At 33.9% G+C, this 15,152-nt stretch overlaps 1 protein-coding gene across 1 annotated transcript in view; it reads left to right on the top strand.

Moving 5' to 3' along the window:
• The first annotated feature begins 867 nt into the window (after positions 1 to 867).
• The window catches only part of LOC146999568 (uncharacterized), a 54,305-nt gene continuing 40,020 nt past the window's right edge, over positions 868 to 15,152 (top strand). The window contains exon 1 of the mRNA XM_085807825.1: positions 868 to 965. The gene's annotated coding sequence lies outside the window, so the exon portion shown is untranslated. The remainder of the gene's footprint in view (positions 966 to 15,152) is intronic.

Here is a 15,152-nt window from a genome sequence, read left to right as displayed (position 1 = left end):
AAATATTACATATGTATTTATCAATCCTTCTTAGTAGAAGAATTTTTTTTCCGGAAAATGGTGAAGCTTGGGAAATTTTATAATTTAACCGAAAGGTGCGTTGCGAATATTGCCTATTTTTCCCCCCGCAATAAGGTGATTATTCTGAACATGATAACATTAGTGTTACGGACTGTAGTTATGTGTTTTGTTAAGATTAATTTAAGTTAATATTTATTAAAAATTATTTCTGATAGACTAGTACAAATAGAAACAAGTGTTCAATTGCTGAATCTTTTTTAGAGTTTTTAAAATATAATTTTGCTAAATGCATTGATTACTCAATGGATTAGCTGAAATTAAAACCTTTATAAAAAAAAAGTATAATAAGGGTAGAGTAAGAAAGGGCAGATTAAAGTAATATTATGTACATATTTATAATTCCATATTTACTGTTTTATAAAACCACACAGAAATTATGTATACGCAATTTTTATGTTACTTTTGCTTTGTACTATCATCTGAAACAGCTGCGAAACGAAGCTTGCTTGCAGACCGACATATAATGGATTCATTTTGCGAAAGCAGCTAAACATTTCAATCACAAGAACCGACTGCAGTGAGGAGGGGAGGAGGAGAAACTTCAAGTTTCCGCATATTCATCAGCGCCCAAATATTTTTTTTCGCCTCTCTACAGAAATTGATGGCAGATTTACGATACGATTTCGTTTTCATAAACATCTCGTTAGCTGTTTAAAGCTTAAGCTAGTTAGTTATCTGTGATTGGTTCCCATCAGAATAAAAATATGAAGTAGATTTCAGAAGGTTAGCCAATGAGATGCATTTGAACTGCTCACGTAGATTCGCTCGTTTCAAATCAAAAGATAGGGTATATGGCCTAAGGTCCACATCTGGAAACAGACCATCCGATCTTCCAGCAATGGTTTTTACTCTTGCTGTATCGTCTTCAAAAACGGAAGTAAGAGGTAAGTGTAGTCTTATTTCAAAGCAGGAATTTTAAGAAACCGTCCTGTAAATCTGCCTAGATTAACAAACATTTTTCCTCCTGAGTTCGGCTATTGTCTATTCAGTATAAAGTAAGAGGATGCCGTTATCAAGCTAGAAATGCGAATTGCCAATTTTGCTTGACTGTCATGCATTTCCAAGTTTTGTTTCGATGCTTGTCTCGAGCTTCTTGGTTGTTAGCAGAATACGGTAAGCCTGAATTTATTTTCATGTGTGCTTCTAAATATGAATAATTTTGAAGTAAGTTATGCATTTTATTTTGTCCGTGGATAAAAGGTAAGAATTTTAAGCGTATTATCTGTTTTGCGAATACGTTAAAAAATCGTTAAAGTTGGAATTTTGAAATCTTGTTGGAATCTTAAAGTTGGAATATTGAAAGTAAATCTCTAGCATAAATTTTATCTATTATGTGCTTAAAAGTTTTTTACGTAAGTATTTCAATTTCTTTCGTTTCAACTTTCATTGGCGTCGATAGCGATGTGCATAATGTGAAATCGAAACGTAAGGCAGTGCACAGAATGCTGTTCCTAAGTATTTATGTTTCTGTATTATAAAATAAATCCCAATGAAGCCTGTAACGCTTAACGAATTGAGTGTGTTGTGGATGCAAGAGAAGGTAAATCGATCCGTTTCGTTCCCTTGGATAAGAAATCTGAGAGCAGGTACAGAATGCCAACTGCTAAAAGCAATAATCCAGCTGATTCGTGTTTTTTCTCTGATGCAGACGCTATAATAAAATTCATTCAGTAACAAAAATATATGCTTCCCATTAAAAAGGAGTTTTTGTCATTAAAATGGGTAGAGTGAGCAAGTAGTCATTTTCTTGGCTATTATGTGTATTTCGGAATTTGAATAAAGTATGATAGGTCGTTCTATCCGTTTATTTAGGTAAGGCACTTCTGCATTCTTCTACGAATCGAATAACCAGCTGACATTTTTAACCATTTTAAAGACAGAAATCAGTTTTACTAGAAGAATGTCTTGTCTATGAACCCTTTCGGTGTTCAAATCAGTTCTAAGAGCAAGGTAAGATATGTCAGCAGCTGGCTGGACCTCAGATATCTCCATTTTTGGCTTGATTTTCCTTGCACGCGTCTTCATGTTTTTTTTATACGCATAAACGTTTTTAGAGTTAAAATGCCATGCTAATGAATTATTTCGCTCTGTTCAAACTCTGATGTTTTGAAAACAAAGTGCTTGTGAACGCCTTTAAGATTTTGCAGCATCAGCGTTTTGGTGGGTGTTCTTTCCATGGATTTTCAGGACTTTTTAACAATTATGTTAGTGAAAAGAAAGACGATGCTTGGGAAAGAACTAGTTAAATCCAGGTGTTAGGGAGAACGAAACGTTTTTGATCGCATTAAAGATTTTGCAGATTTAGTATTTTCTCTTGATGTTTTTCCCATTCAGTATGAATAATTGAATTATTGTAACAACGAAGTTTTGATTATGTTTTTAAAGTTAAGGTAAGCATAGTTTTTTCCCCACATCTAGTCTCTGTATTTCTGAATTTGAATTATTCGTTACTGGAATATTGTAGTTCGTTTATTCATGTATAAAGGTAAGGATATGTTTATAATTGTGGAATCTATTGAAATTCCTGTAATGAACAGTATTATAATATTCTGAAAAAAAAATAAATGTACTTTGTTGTGGTATACAAAATATATTAAAATCATTTGTATTAATCTCCAAATGTGCTTGAATTTCTATTTCTTTCGCACAAATGAATACTCTCTTTAAGTACATAACTACGTTTTAAGTACATTTCTTAAGAACTAGATACATAAAGATGCTATATTTCACGTTCATCTCTGTAATGGAAAAATTTTTTGATGTTAATCATCCAACTCCATGGAAGTAAAGTGCCTCACAATAGATATTAAGTGAAATTATTCTTAATGTGTATTGGGGAATAAATAATATGCAAGGTTCTTTAATGCATTTCACTGCCCCCTTATAGTTTAGCCGTATTGAAATAATCTTAACATAATCCAGTCGTGCAAATTTAAATGCTTAAAGTTAGAAAAAATTATTTCTAAACTATTTAGAAAAAAATATTTCAAAACTATAACTAGTTTTCCGAAAATTTTTCAGGATGTGTAAAATCAAGATTACGGTAGAGAGAGAGAGAGAGAGAGAGTGTGTTTTAGGCTAGTCGTTCCGATTTCAGTGTCCAGATTTAGGAAAAAATATTTTAAAATTGTTACTTACCCGTTTTTCATCATTTTCAGGATGTAAATAAATTACTGAACGACATCGGAACAAAACAATGGCTAGCCTCGTTAAAATGCAAGAAACAGCGCAGCTAGGAGTTCCAGAACCAACAACTCCATTGGAGTAAAGCGCCTCGAGTTAAGATTTTTAAATGTTTAGATTTTTAAATGTTATTCTGTTTATTAGAGAATTATATTCAAGATTCCTTGATGCATCTCATTGCTTTTTCATAATAAAATTACGGAAATTTTTATACTTTTTTTTATCTTACAGCAATATAAATGACTGATAAGAATTAAAAATGTTATCTTATGCGGAACGTTAGTAAGCTGAGTGATTTGTAAAGACAAAATTTTTTATAACGATCTATTAAGTATTGTAACTATTTTTTATATAATTGTAGAATATGTAACTTTCCTAGTTGCATATATGTCACATAAATGTGAAGCACGTTAAAAATATTTTTCTGGCTTTGAAGTTCGAATGTGTAACATATAATATTCCTATCATCGTTGTCCAGTTTCATATCTTAAGTACGAAAATCTGTCAGTTTGTTTATCCTTAAAATTTCATATTGTTTATCCTTAAAATTTCATATCCATTTAATTCTATATAAAGTATTAGAAAAAGGTTGCAGGAGCCTTTTTTTATTCATATCCATTTAATTCTATATAAAGTATTAGAAAAAGGTTGAAGGAGCCTTTTTTTTTATTTGAATCTCGTTCCAGACAGCGTCAAGTAGACCTTTTTATGAAAAGCGTTTACACTATGCGTAAGAGGTCTCATTAAAAAGAAGATAAAGAAATTTAAAGCTCCTGAAGAGGAAACATTTCACTTCTTAAAGTATTTATTATGCATTTTAAATGCATACATATTATGTGCACCAAATTTGCGCATCAATCGAGAATAAGTAAACTGTTGTACAAGGAATGATTTCCAATCTGGAATATTTGATTGCTGTTGAAGGAACGACAGACAATGCAATACCTCGCATAGAAATATAATTAAAGAGCAAATGGATATCTTAATTCTTGTTTTGTTTTCTAAAATCTGCAGTACTGCACTTTTTTTAATCTTGCCAAATCGTAAATTTCACTGGCACTGATTATCGGTTTACTAATTGTAAGGTTGCGTTCAATATTGGCGTCAACTTCCATACAATAACGACCGTTCCAACAAGTGCTCGTTGCTCAGCAGTCAATTCTTGTCCAGTGTCAGGTTTGCAGCAAGTCAGGTTGACTGAATCTTAACTCTGTGCAATTTCCACTGTTACTGATGGCTTCAGCAAAAGAAGTTTCTAAACTCGGTGACATCATTTGAACAATATGATGTGATATGTTTTCATTCTGCCTTTATATTACTTGCATTAATTCATGCCGAGATGTGCCTATATTTTCAGTAACGTTTCGGATGATGTACTTGTTCCAAACGTCATCGTACGTAAACTAAACATAGGTTCACAATTAGTTTCTTTTGGTTTGTACAAAGTTTGTACAAAATTGGAACTCAATGTATGTATGTATGTGCGTGTATACATACAGACAGACAGACGTACATATCCGTACACCCATCCATTCACACACATAAACATCCATCAATCCATCTATATGACATGAATCTGGCCCCGTTAACGGAAGAGTACCAAATGAAATGTGCTTTGAGAATTTCAAAAACAATTGTATTTTTTGTTTGTAGTACATAATGAAATGTACGTAAAAATATGCGCATTTTATCCTTTTATAGCATGGGAAAACTTTGAGCGCAAATGAACGCTTATTGGTTGGAGGAACGACGTCATATTTGATAGGAAAAAGTTCATATCATATTTGTTAGAGGAAGAACTTGGTCCAGGGGTTTTTATTGAAGAATAATAATTCTTAAAATTTAATTTTTCTGTGAAGTGGCGATTTGTTTATGGGCAAAAATAAATCAATAAGACTTTAAATGAAGCTGTTGTAACCCACACTCTCGTATTAAAGCGCCGTATTGTAATATAGAAATGCGCATCTCATAACTTAAAATCGCTAAAAATACCCCTTACAATAAAAGAGATTTGATTAGATAAAGGGAAAAACGAATCGTTTATATATATTAAAAAGGAATAGTATGTGTCAGGTTTTTAGAATTTTTTTTGCTCAATTGTAGTTTAGTTCGTTTTGAAATCGGTTAACAGAGTTCTTGTAGAATAGCGCTATCTAACTTATACATACCTGACTTTGTGATACATGATATTTATTAACCACGAATTCAGCAACTGTTGTAGATCAGGTTGTATCTTTTCTCAAGAGATGGAGAGGTTATTTCCATACAGTGAAAAGCATTTGTAGTGGTAATTGTTGCAGTGCTGTCATACCTCAGAGTGTATCGTGTGAGAGGGAAAAGAACACCTCGCAATAAAGGTCGGACTTCGAAGGTCTGTATTTTTTTATGCGTTAAAACTTCCTCACTTTGTCCAGTTTCCCTCCTTGGGCTCACGTCCAAATGTGATGCTGGAGCGAAGTCTCACTGATGGCCACTCACCGTAGCATACTAAACAGAAAGTTTCGTTTTAAATGCGTATAAATTATGTCAAGATTGCTGCGAAAACTCACTATAGAAGCTCTAGAGGTTCCAACACTGTGCCTGCGGACATCATGGCGCCCTCCGATCGTTTAACGTGTGCCCACCGCTGTGCGATCACAATAAAATGTTTTAGTTCAATAAAATTCTATGTGAATGTTTTCTTGTTTCTAATGACATGGAAATTGCGTCCACACAGATACCAGACCAGCACAAGGCGAAATGCGACCGATGATCTTTCTTTCTTTCTTTCTTTCTTTTTTTTTTTTTTTTTTTTTATTATGTGCATTATGAACTCTGTCCAACTAAAAAATCACCTTGGAAAAGTAAATGGTGCTCCCTGACCAACAGGTAATCTAGAATGTGCTCTTAGAGACAAAGAAGTTGAGGATCTTTGCTGTGGAATATGTTAACTTTGTTGTGACGTTATGTACTATTTTATTCTATGGAAGTAAAAATGCACAACGCCTAACTGTGCGCATTTAGAATATAGAAAAATTCTTCGCAGTGCCAGCAGCTTTAAACTTTTGTAGGTAAATAGGGTAGTAAGATATAATAAGCACTTATATGTAAATTTTAAAGTTTTTACTTCATTATTGTATGGAAATATTAATGGTAATATAATCATTATTACTAATTTTGTATCTTGTTCAGAAATTTTATTTTTTAAGTATTAGAATTTTTCATTTATGTCATAAGAAATATTTAACATATGCAAGAATGCAAATGTAGCAAGTTATGGGCACTATTCCGTTTTGAGGACCGTAAAAAATTGCAGCGAAAATGTATGCGCAAAAGCGCCAAATGTAGCAAACGCGCCCATTTAATAGCCGCCAAATCTAGCATACGCGCTGATTTCATATTGCGTAAGTTTATATAGTTCTATATTTTTTAAGACGCCATTGAAATACTAGTTTAATTTTTAAATCCTTTCTTTGATTTTAATTCCTTTTTTAATATCCTATGGATTTTCCCCATAACGAAAAGTCGACAATAGAATTTTGGGTGAAGTGCAGAATCACCCACTGTTTGACGCGTTTTTAAGAATTGCACATACTCTGTATCCATGTGCACATCGACCTATTTTCACTTAAAAAAAATCCCAGAATTGCAAAAAAATGGCACTGCGCACACCCTTGGCTTTATCTATGCACACATCGACCTATTTTCACTTAAAAAAAGAAAATTGACAAAAATCCAATTGTTTTTATCCTCGTAAAAAGCGGCAAACAAATAAGTGAGCGATTCTGCATTTTACCGAGACTATTTTCAAAGAAAAGGCATCATTCATTATAGAAAATTACGTTTGAATAACCAACGAGATGAAATTATTCTGAAACTATGCTTTAGCGATAAGTCGGTAGCGAAATAGCGATGCAGGCATCCATTCAGTTATGTTTAGCAATTTTTATATAAATTATACTAATGATCTGAAATAGTTATTTAGCCTTTTTCGTATAAATTATAATAATAAAAAAGTATTATATGAAATTAACCTTTCATCTAAATTAAAATATCAATCTTAGATAGTTATTTACTATTATACTTCCTTTCTTGCCGCAATTATTAGGGTTGCCGCAATTATTTTTGGCAGCATTGGCATCGACAATAGTTTGGCGATTTTTTACGGCCCTCGAAACCGAATAGTACCCTAATTTTGTATCTTGTTCAGAATTTTTATTTTTTAAGTATTAGAATTTTGGATTTATGTCATAATATTTAACATATGCAAGAATGCAAATGTAGCAAGTTTTATAGGGATTATTTTTGCATGTTAAGCCTTATTTGGGAAATACGCTTGGCCAAACGGTGACCTTCAGCGCTGCGTTCCAAAGTAACGGGGTTGGAGGGAGAATCATTGATCGCTGGACGTCGGTAGTGAAGAGGTTCTTTTACTGTAGTAACAAAGATGTCCAAATTTTTAATACACAAAGCACATGCTTGTTCCATTTTTATAAAAATACCTTTTCACCCTTGTGTAGATAGGTTTGTTTAGTTGTAATAATAATTCAAAAATATTTTGTGAGTTGGAGATTCTGACGGAAACTGGTGCGCTGTATTATTTTGAATGGCTTTAGTGGTACTCCTAAAACCCTGCTTAAAAAATTCCGTAAACTTGGGATCGTTTTGCGTGTTAGCAGGAGAAATTTCTTTGATCTTACTCTGTCAATCAATTGTGAATTAAATACTCTTGCGTAAGAGAAACCTCGTGTGATTATACCTCACGTATGAGACGTCTTTATACGATCATGTACATGAGTATTGAATTTCATCGCATTTTGAAAGACCTCCTGCAAAAGACAAATCATCTGGAACTGTGGGGATCGTCTTAGATACGATTCTCTATACCCGTCGCTCTCCCCATTTTTTGGAAAATTTACACCGCTTTTGGAAGATTCCATTCTTAATCCTGCCAAATGTTTTGGCGCTGGAAGGGCCTAAAACGGGAGGATATTAGCAGTTGTTCAGCGGGATAATCCACGCATTAGTTAATAAGTTTGCTCATAATCGGAATGCTTGTTGAACTCAAATCTACTGTAATGTATAAAATTTTCATACCCTGTAATTAAGCAGTTATTTAAAATGAGAGAGTGTCTGTTCTTTGTCTTCCAAACTGTATTATTATATCCTTAGAAAAGCTATTGCAGCGTTTTTATACAGCCGTTAAATACCAGTAGCTAAGATGAAATTTCTTAGTTTGTCAAAACTGAGCATCAGAAAATTGAGCGTTAATGCCTTTTATTATGTTTTATTTTTATATAAATGTGTTAAGCAAGAAACCATCAGAAAATTGAGCGTTAATGCCTTTTATTATGTTTTATTTTTATATAAATGTGTTAAGCAAGAAACCAAGTTTTAGGTTTTAGGTTTACGTAAATATGTTAAGCAAGAATTTTTACCATGTTAAAATAAAAATTTTCAGCCGTGAATTATTGTAATTTTTTGTGATTAGATTTTATTTGCATGAAAACGTTTATGTAAATATTGGTACTAAAACGATGAAATATTAGGAATGATATTGAAAATGGTGGAAAATCATTGATTTTAAATAAAGTCTCTTGTGGTGACATTAGTCTTTCTAAGAATGTAAAGATCGTACTGAATGCTACCTTTCTAATAGCCATCATAGAGGGGAAGGCTTTAATTTTTAAAAATTGTATTAGGAGAAGGCCATCAAAAAAACAACCAAAAATTAGGAGAAGGCCATCAGGAAAACAACCAAAAATAAATAAGTAATTAATACTTAAAAAAATTAAATATAAACACGTAAATAAAAAATTAATTAAATTAATGATAAGTAGTTAAAGGAAATACTAGCCTATCTGTAATGAAACAACCTTCACAGATGACCAGAAACATCTTCAAAATCAAGAAAACAACCAAAAATCAGGAGAGGAGAGATTAGGAGAAGGCCACCAGGAAAACAACCAAAAATAAATAAATTATTAATACTTAAAAAAATTAAATATAAACACGTAAATAAAAAATTAATAAAAAAATTAAATACAAACACGTAAATAAAAAATTAATTAAATTAATGATAAGTAGTTAAAGGAAATACTAAGCCTGTCTGTAATGAAACAACCTGCACAAATGACCAGAAACATCTTGAAAACATGGCTACCATCTTAGAGCAGTCTAAAATTAGAAATGGAGTTTTAAGAAGGTTATCAGGAAAGATGAACAAAATTAAATAATTAAGAATAGATAAATATAAATGAGTGAATGAAAATGCCAAAGATTACTTTGTTTTGGGCTTCATTTGAAATACGTTATCCTTAATTCGGTGGATTCGACTGAATATAAATTCCATCTTGAAGGGAATTTCCTCCCTTCTGAATACATTTGTAAATAATTTTTCTGTCTGCATATTCGCATATAAACATTTTAGAACCTCTACCTATTAGCGAGCGGCAGGCGCCATTTCGTGAAATGTTATCTATCTTACGTCTGTCTCTTCCAAGAGCCATTAAATATGCTTAAGATGGCCTTCTAACATACATAAACTTAGGTTATACGGCTTTCGGTTTGTCGTATGTAAATCGTTTCTTACCCTAGGTAAGAGCGAAGAGTTGGAAATTTATTTTCTAGATAGGCAAGAAGATAATGACGCGTTGACTGAAGTAGCATCGCAGTAGGCGATGACTGAGTGCGCAGTAGTGATTTAGTTACACATACGCAGTGTTGAGGGACCGCCGCGGTTGATGACGTGCGAAGTGAGTGCCGTATCTTTTACGGAATGATTAATTGGTATTCTTAGAGTAATAAAGAATTTCGTGAGGAAAAGAGGCCTTAAATGTTTTACTGCGTTCTCAACACTCATGTAGGAGCGAGGTGCCAGTTTGGTGTCCGATGTGTCAACTCATTTTTGTTGTGAAGAGGTTGGAGTAAATTGAGTGTTTAGGAAGCACCGGATGTTTTGCTGTCGTTGTGCCCTAAATTCAGTCTGCCGCCGCGCTTGGTTTTTCGTCCCCTCCCGGATTTTAATTCGTAGCTTTTAATAAAGAAGCCAAAGGAAAATGTCTCCTTAGTAGTATATTCAATTAATGAAAATGTTGTTATTTACGTGTTCCGCTCTAAGGCACGACACGAAAGGGAGGGATGCTTTCGTGGAGGACTTCTTGTATTAGCAGGCTGCACTGGGAAAAAATCACAAAAATGCCCATGCAGCCAGCTCGTTTGCAGGAATCGAACCTCGGAGCGAACTACCAGTGTTCAGGGACTGTACACTCCCCGGCCGCTGGTGGGCCCAATATAAATGCAAAACAGCGGAAAATGACATACCTGCTTATTTTAGTGTATGTATGTATTGTTGCGTGCGCACTAGCTCGTAATGGATTGAATGCACACAGAACCGATGATAGCTTAATAAAATTATTTTACCAAAAGAAATACTTTACAGTTCTAGAACCTTCCACAAAAGTACTCGTACAGCTCTTCTCAGCATGACAGAGTACAGTCAGTATTTACCACTTCGAACTGCTAAGAACCTTAAACACAACGCATTGCGAAACACGTATGAAAACTGAAGCTAGCGCGGAAATCCAACTTTGAACTGAAAACTGAAGAAATGTTGCTTTCTCCGACCCTAAGTGGGTTTTCCCCCGACTGAAATGGAAAGTATTTCCAGTACATTCCATTTCTCGAAATTACTGGAAGGCATATTACGGTTACAGTGCCATTTAGAGCCGGACATGGTTACAGGTACATAGGAATTAGATAAATTAAAGTTATACAGGGACCGGACCCAAATGTAGCCAAATGGTGGCCAAGTAAACGTTATTTTTCCGTCGGAAATTTGTTTATTTCGAGCCATTTCGTGTAACATTAAAATAAGAGATGCAATAATTTTGCGCATTATTTCAATAAAATTATTTACATACATACAAAATTCGTAACAGTATTTTTTAGTTGATCTAAGCTGTGCTAATCCGCTGTAGCTGTTTTTAGAATTTTTTTATGAAATTTCAACCAATGCTTAATCAGTTCATTTTATTGGAATACACGGTACATAATTAAGTATATTTCGCGAAAGTAGGTACACAAATTGTTAATTTTATTGCCACCATATTTAAAATTATTCGTATAAGTAAAAGCTTTTCCAGTAACGTATTCTGGATTTTTTACAAAATGAAATTAACGGAAGAACTAAATATTTAGACTGGTTTTCAGACACGTGAACTTAATTGACATATGCTCTCTTAGAATTTAAATGATATTGTAAAAAAGTTCACAGCAATAATTAATTTTTTTCTTATTTTTTATTTTTGAAATTAAAATTTCTTAATTAAATTTTTAATTCATATTAGCTGTATATGAATGTAGAATATTCGTTAAATTCAAATTTAATTAATATATTTTGCAGTGGAATCACATTATAAATAGTTCAGAGATCTGAAACTGTGTAAATAAAGCACTAATAAGGAGGACTATACAGTGGCGGACTGTAGGACAGTCTTCACTATAGAATGCCATCCTGTGGATTTCAAGCGAAAAAACATAGAAACAATATAAGGTATTTTCTCCTTAATTTCCGCATGCTGCTTCGTGGTATAATTAAAAGTATACTCAGCGCTTATTCGAGAGATCTAGCGTTCGATTCCCAGCGAGAGCACTGCACATTTTTCACGTCTCCATCATCAAAAATTCCAAAGACAGTAGGAAAGGACGCCTAATCAAAACGTTGGTGGACAGTAATTCGTCAATAATTAGCCGCCCTTTAAAACGGGGAGTATATAAGGTATTTTCTTCCTCCTTTCCGCATGTCTTCGTGGTGAAACTGGCGTATTCGTGAGGTCCGAAGGCAAGGCAGCAAGGGTATTACTCATTTTTCACATCTCTTGCTTTAAAAAATCTGTGACTTGAGTTGATTTTGTCTTCCGTGGACGAGATCACCTGTAAAGAACTGATGTTAAGTACCGATTTTATATATAGTGTCATAAATACTAGTTACTATCAATGGTGGTCATCATGAGAGGATTTCACTTATGATTGAATAACAATATTTTGCATATTTATCTGAATTATCATCCAAATAAAAGTCTGGTAAAATGTAGTGACAAGAAAAAATAGTTTCTTTATTAAACATAATTTTTAATCAGTTAAAACCTCCATTTATTTGTTACTTCATTATTGAATTGTTTTCTGAGATTCTCCCTTTTTCTCTTCCCCTGCAGCAGCTGCATTGAATAGCTCTCTTTGATATGTCCGCCCACAATTTTAAATTATTTCAATCTTCTCTTGACGTTATCATGCGAAAGAAGTGATATTCAGTTCCCGTGTTTATGTTCCATTTTCCAAGGAGGTAGTCTTAAGATAGGGGTCACACTGTATTGTTCACTGTGTTTGTATTTGAGTGTTTCGTTATACGCAAGGTCGGTGGAAGGGCTAGGAATGTTTTGAGACACTGTAGCGCAGAATTACGAACCGATGTAGCCTTTGTTGAAGTATACATTTTTGTTAATTATTCAGATAACTACTATTGTTGTTGCTTTTTTGTGACTTATCACACTTGTTTAACATCATCAGAACATGCCCACGAAATTCATCGTCGCAAGGAGAGCAAGATTGTGCATGTCGTTAGAAAGAGCCTTGTGTACCATACAGGTGACAATACGACTTTGTGCTCCGTCCCGCCCCAATGTTGAAGAACACCCCGGGGGGCGAGTCAGAAGGTCTCCCACCCCTCTTCCTCACCCACCAACTCTCGTGAGCATTTTCGACTCACCTCATTTTTAGAATGCTCCCAACCCGCGCAGTAGAAACGTCCTTTGCTTTCTCCAGGATTCGAACCCGAGTCCTACGGAACGGCAATCAGAGTCGCTAACCACTATCTCACTAGGGCGGCACTGAGATATATTAATCATCCTTTACAAAAACGATGGTCTGAGAAAAAACGTTTAAAATCAAGATTGGCGTGTCTGTAAACTTCAATAATTTGCACATTCTTAATAGTATTAAGGAGACACTCTTTTTACTCAATGTTCTTAAAGAAACAAACAAAATATGTGCTAATATACCTAGCCTGCCTCATTCAACCAGAATCAAAACAACTGAAAACTTGGATGCTAATCACAGAAGTGAATTCGAAAAATTTCTTACTGCCAGTAACGTACATAAATTGCCTTGAGGAATTTTAGTATGAAGTGACATGCTGCAGTTCAAGTCCATGCTGAGTGGCGTAGCAAAGCGTATCCTCTTAAGCGGGAATGCGTTTAATTCAAATTTATTCATATATATGATTTATTCAATCAAGATGTGGAGTAATACAATTCAGAAAAGTGCATGCTAATCAAAAGGGTAATCTATAAATGTGTGTTTCTTTAATACTGTGTTTTGCTTTAGATGGGAACGCTCGCTCTAACTATTTCAGCCAGTTTCAGACAGAATGTAATGTCTCACCATATTGTTGTTCGATTACGTTGTTTACATAAGTCACATTTACAGTTGTCACATTGTTACCTAGGACCATAAGATTTACAAGTGTATGCGGGGAGCTCGAAGTTAACTGTAACTATCTCCCTAGATTTAGCACGAGAGAATTCACAAGCCAGCTTAAAGTAAATGTGCACTCTGCACGTTTTATAAGACCTTGAAAGCATATACAGTAAAATCGTTACTTGGCTAATTCAATAAATATTGCTAGAACGTAACCAACCTATTCATATTTTGACATACCATCTGTTCAAATTGTAGCGTACGAAGTCCGTTCTTGTTTTCTTATCTTTCGACCACAACAACAACAAACAAACAAACAAAAAGTGTCGAAAATCATACAGATTATTTAAATTTAAAACGCATATCTATAGTTTTATATTTCAAAATAACAATCAACAGTGTTTTTAAATTACCGTGCATATTATCTCTTGAGGGTAAGAATTTTTTAATAAGGGGGCGTTTAACTTCGAATGTCTGCCTGCTTTGAAGAACGATACTGTAGTTTGCTTTGTTAAATAATTAAGTTTATATCAGCATCTAATGACGTAAATGGACATTTCTTGACATACATGGACGTAAATGGACATTTCTTGACATACATGGACGTAAATGGACTTTATGAGAAAATGAACAATCCTTTTTCAGCCTCGTTCTATGAAATTTTCTTGCTCTGCGTGTCTTTCGTCTTTATCTTCATTCCCTCCTCTTTCTCGTTGTATCTCCTCTCCCAGTACATGCCTGATTGTTTCGTGGTTATCTTAAGAGAGCGTGAACATTCACAATTCATGCTCTTTTAAGAAGAGATTTACACTCTCCAAGGTTCACTTATAATAAAATTCTACGAACTTATAACTAAATCTGAGATGTCGCCAAGAACTCCGTGTTTCAAAAATCAAGAGAATCTTTGTCACTGGACTCTTCAATCTACGAACGTGATCATTTAGTACAATTTTCGCCAACAGCAACATAATGTGTTCTCTACATCTTTCCAAGCAAGCGACATTTAAGAATATGGCTTCTTTCAATGAGAATAATTTCAACAAATCACGGACAGTTCCGTCTGAATGAAATGCTGATTGAAAACCTTTTTTTAAAAAGTTAAGAATATAACGTAAATCTCCGATTTTGTATTTAAAAAGTCTTTGCTAAAGACTCGCCTATCCAAAACGTCCAATATTCCGAACATATTAGAACTTGTTCGGACAGTTGCTGAAGATTTATGGGCGGAAGCCAGCAAAAATGATCCTCAAGTGATTTTCACGTAATAATTCATCGGAACATTCCAATTCCTTTCCGCATATAACTTGATTATTTATTTATTTTAGCTCTCCTACTTTTCGTAATTACAATTCCTGTTTCTTTCTTAATAATACTCATCTATGTTTGATTCGGCATATTGTTTTTTATGTAGCATTTGGATCTGAACAAAAACC

Source organism: Stegodyphus dumicola, chromosome 1, assembly GCF_044657685.1.
Source record: "Stegodyphus dumicola isolate Sdum_Otavi_A_Nest chromosome 1, ASM4465768v1".
Taxonomy (NCBI): domain Eukaryota; kingdom Metazoa; phylum Arthropoda; class Arachnida; order Araneae; family Eresidae; genus Stegodyphus; species Stegodyphus dumicola.
This window is presented reverse-complemented; position numbering and strand designations above follow the sequence as displayed.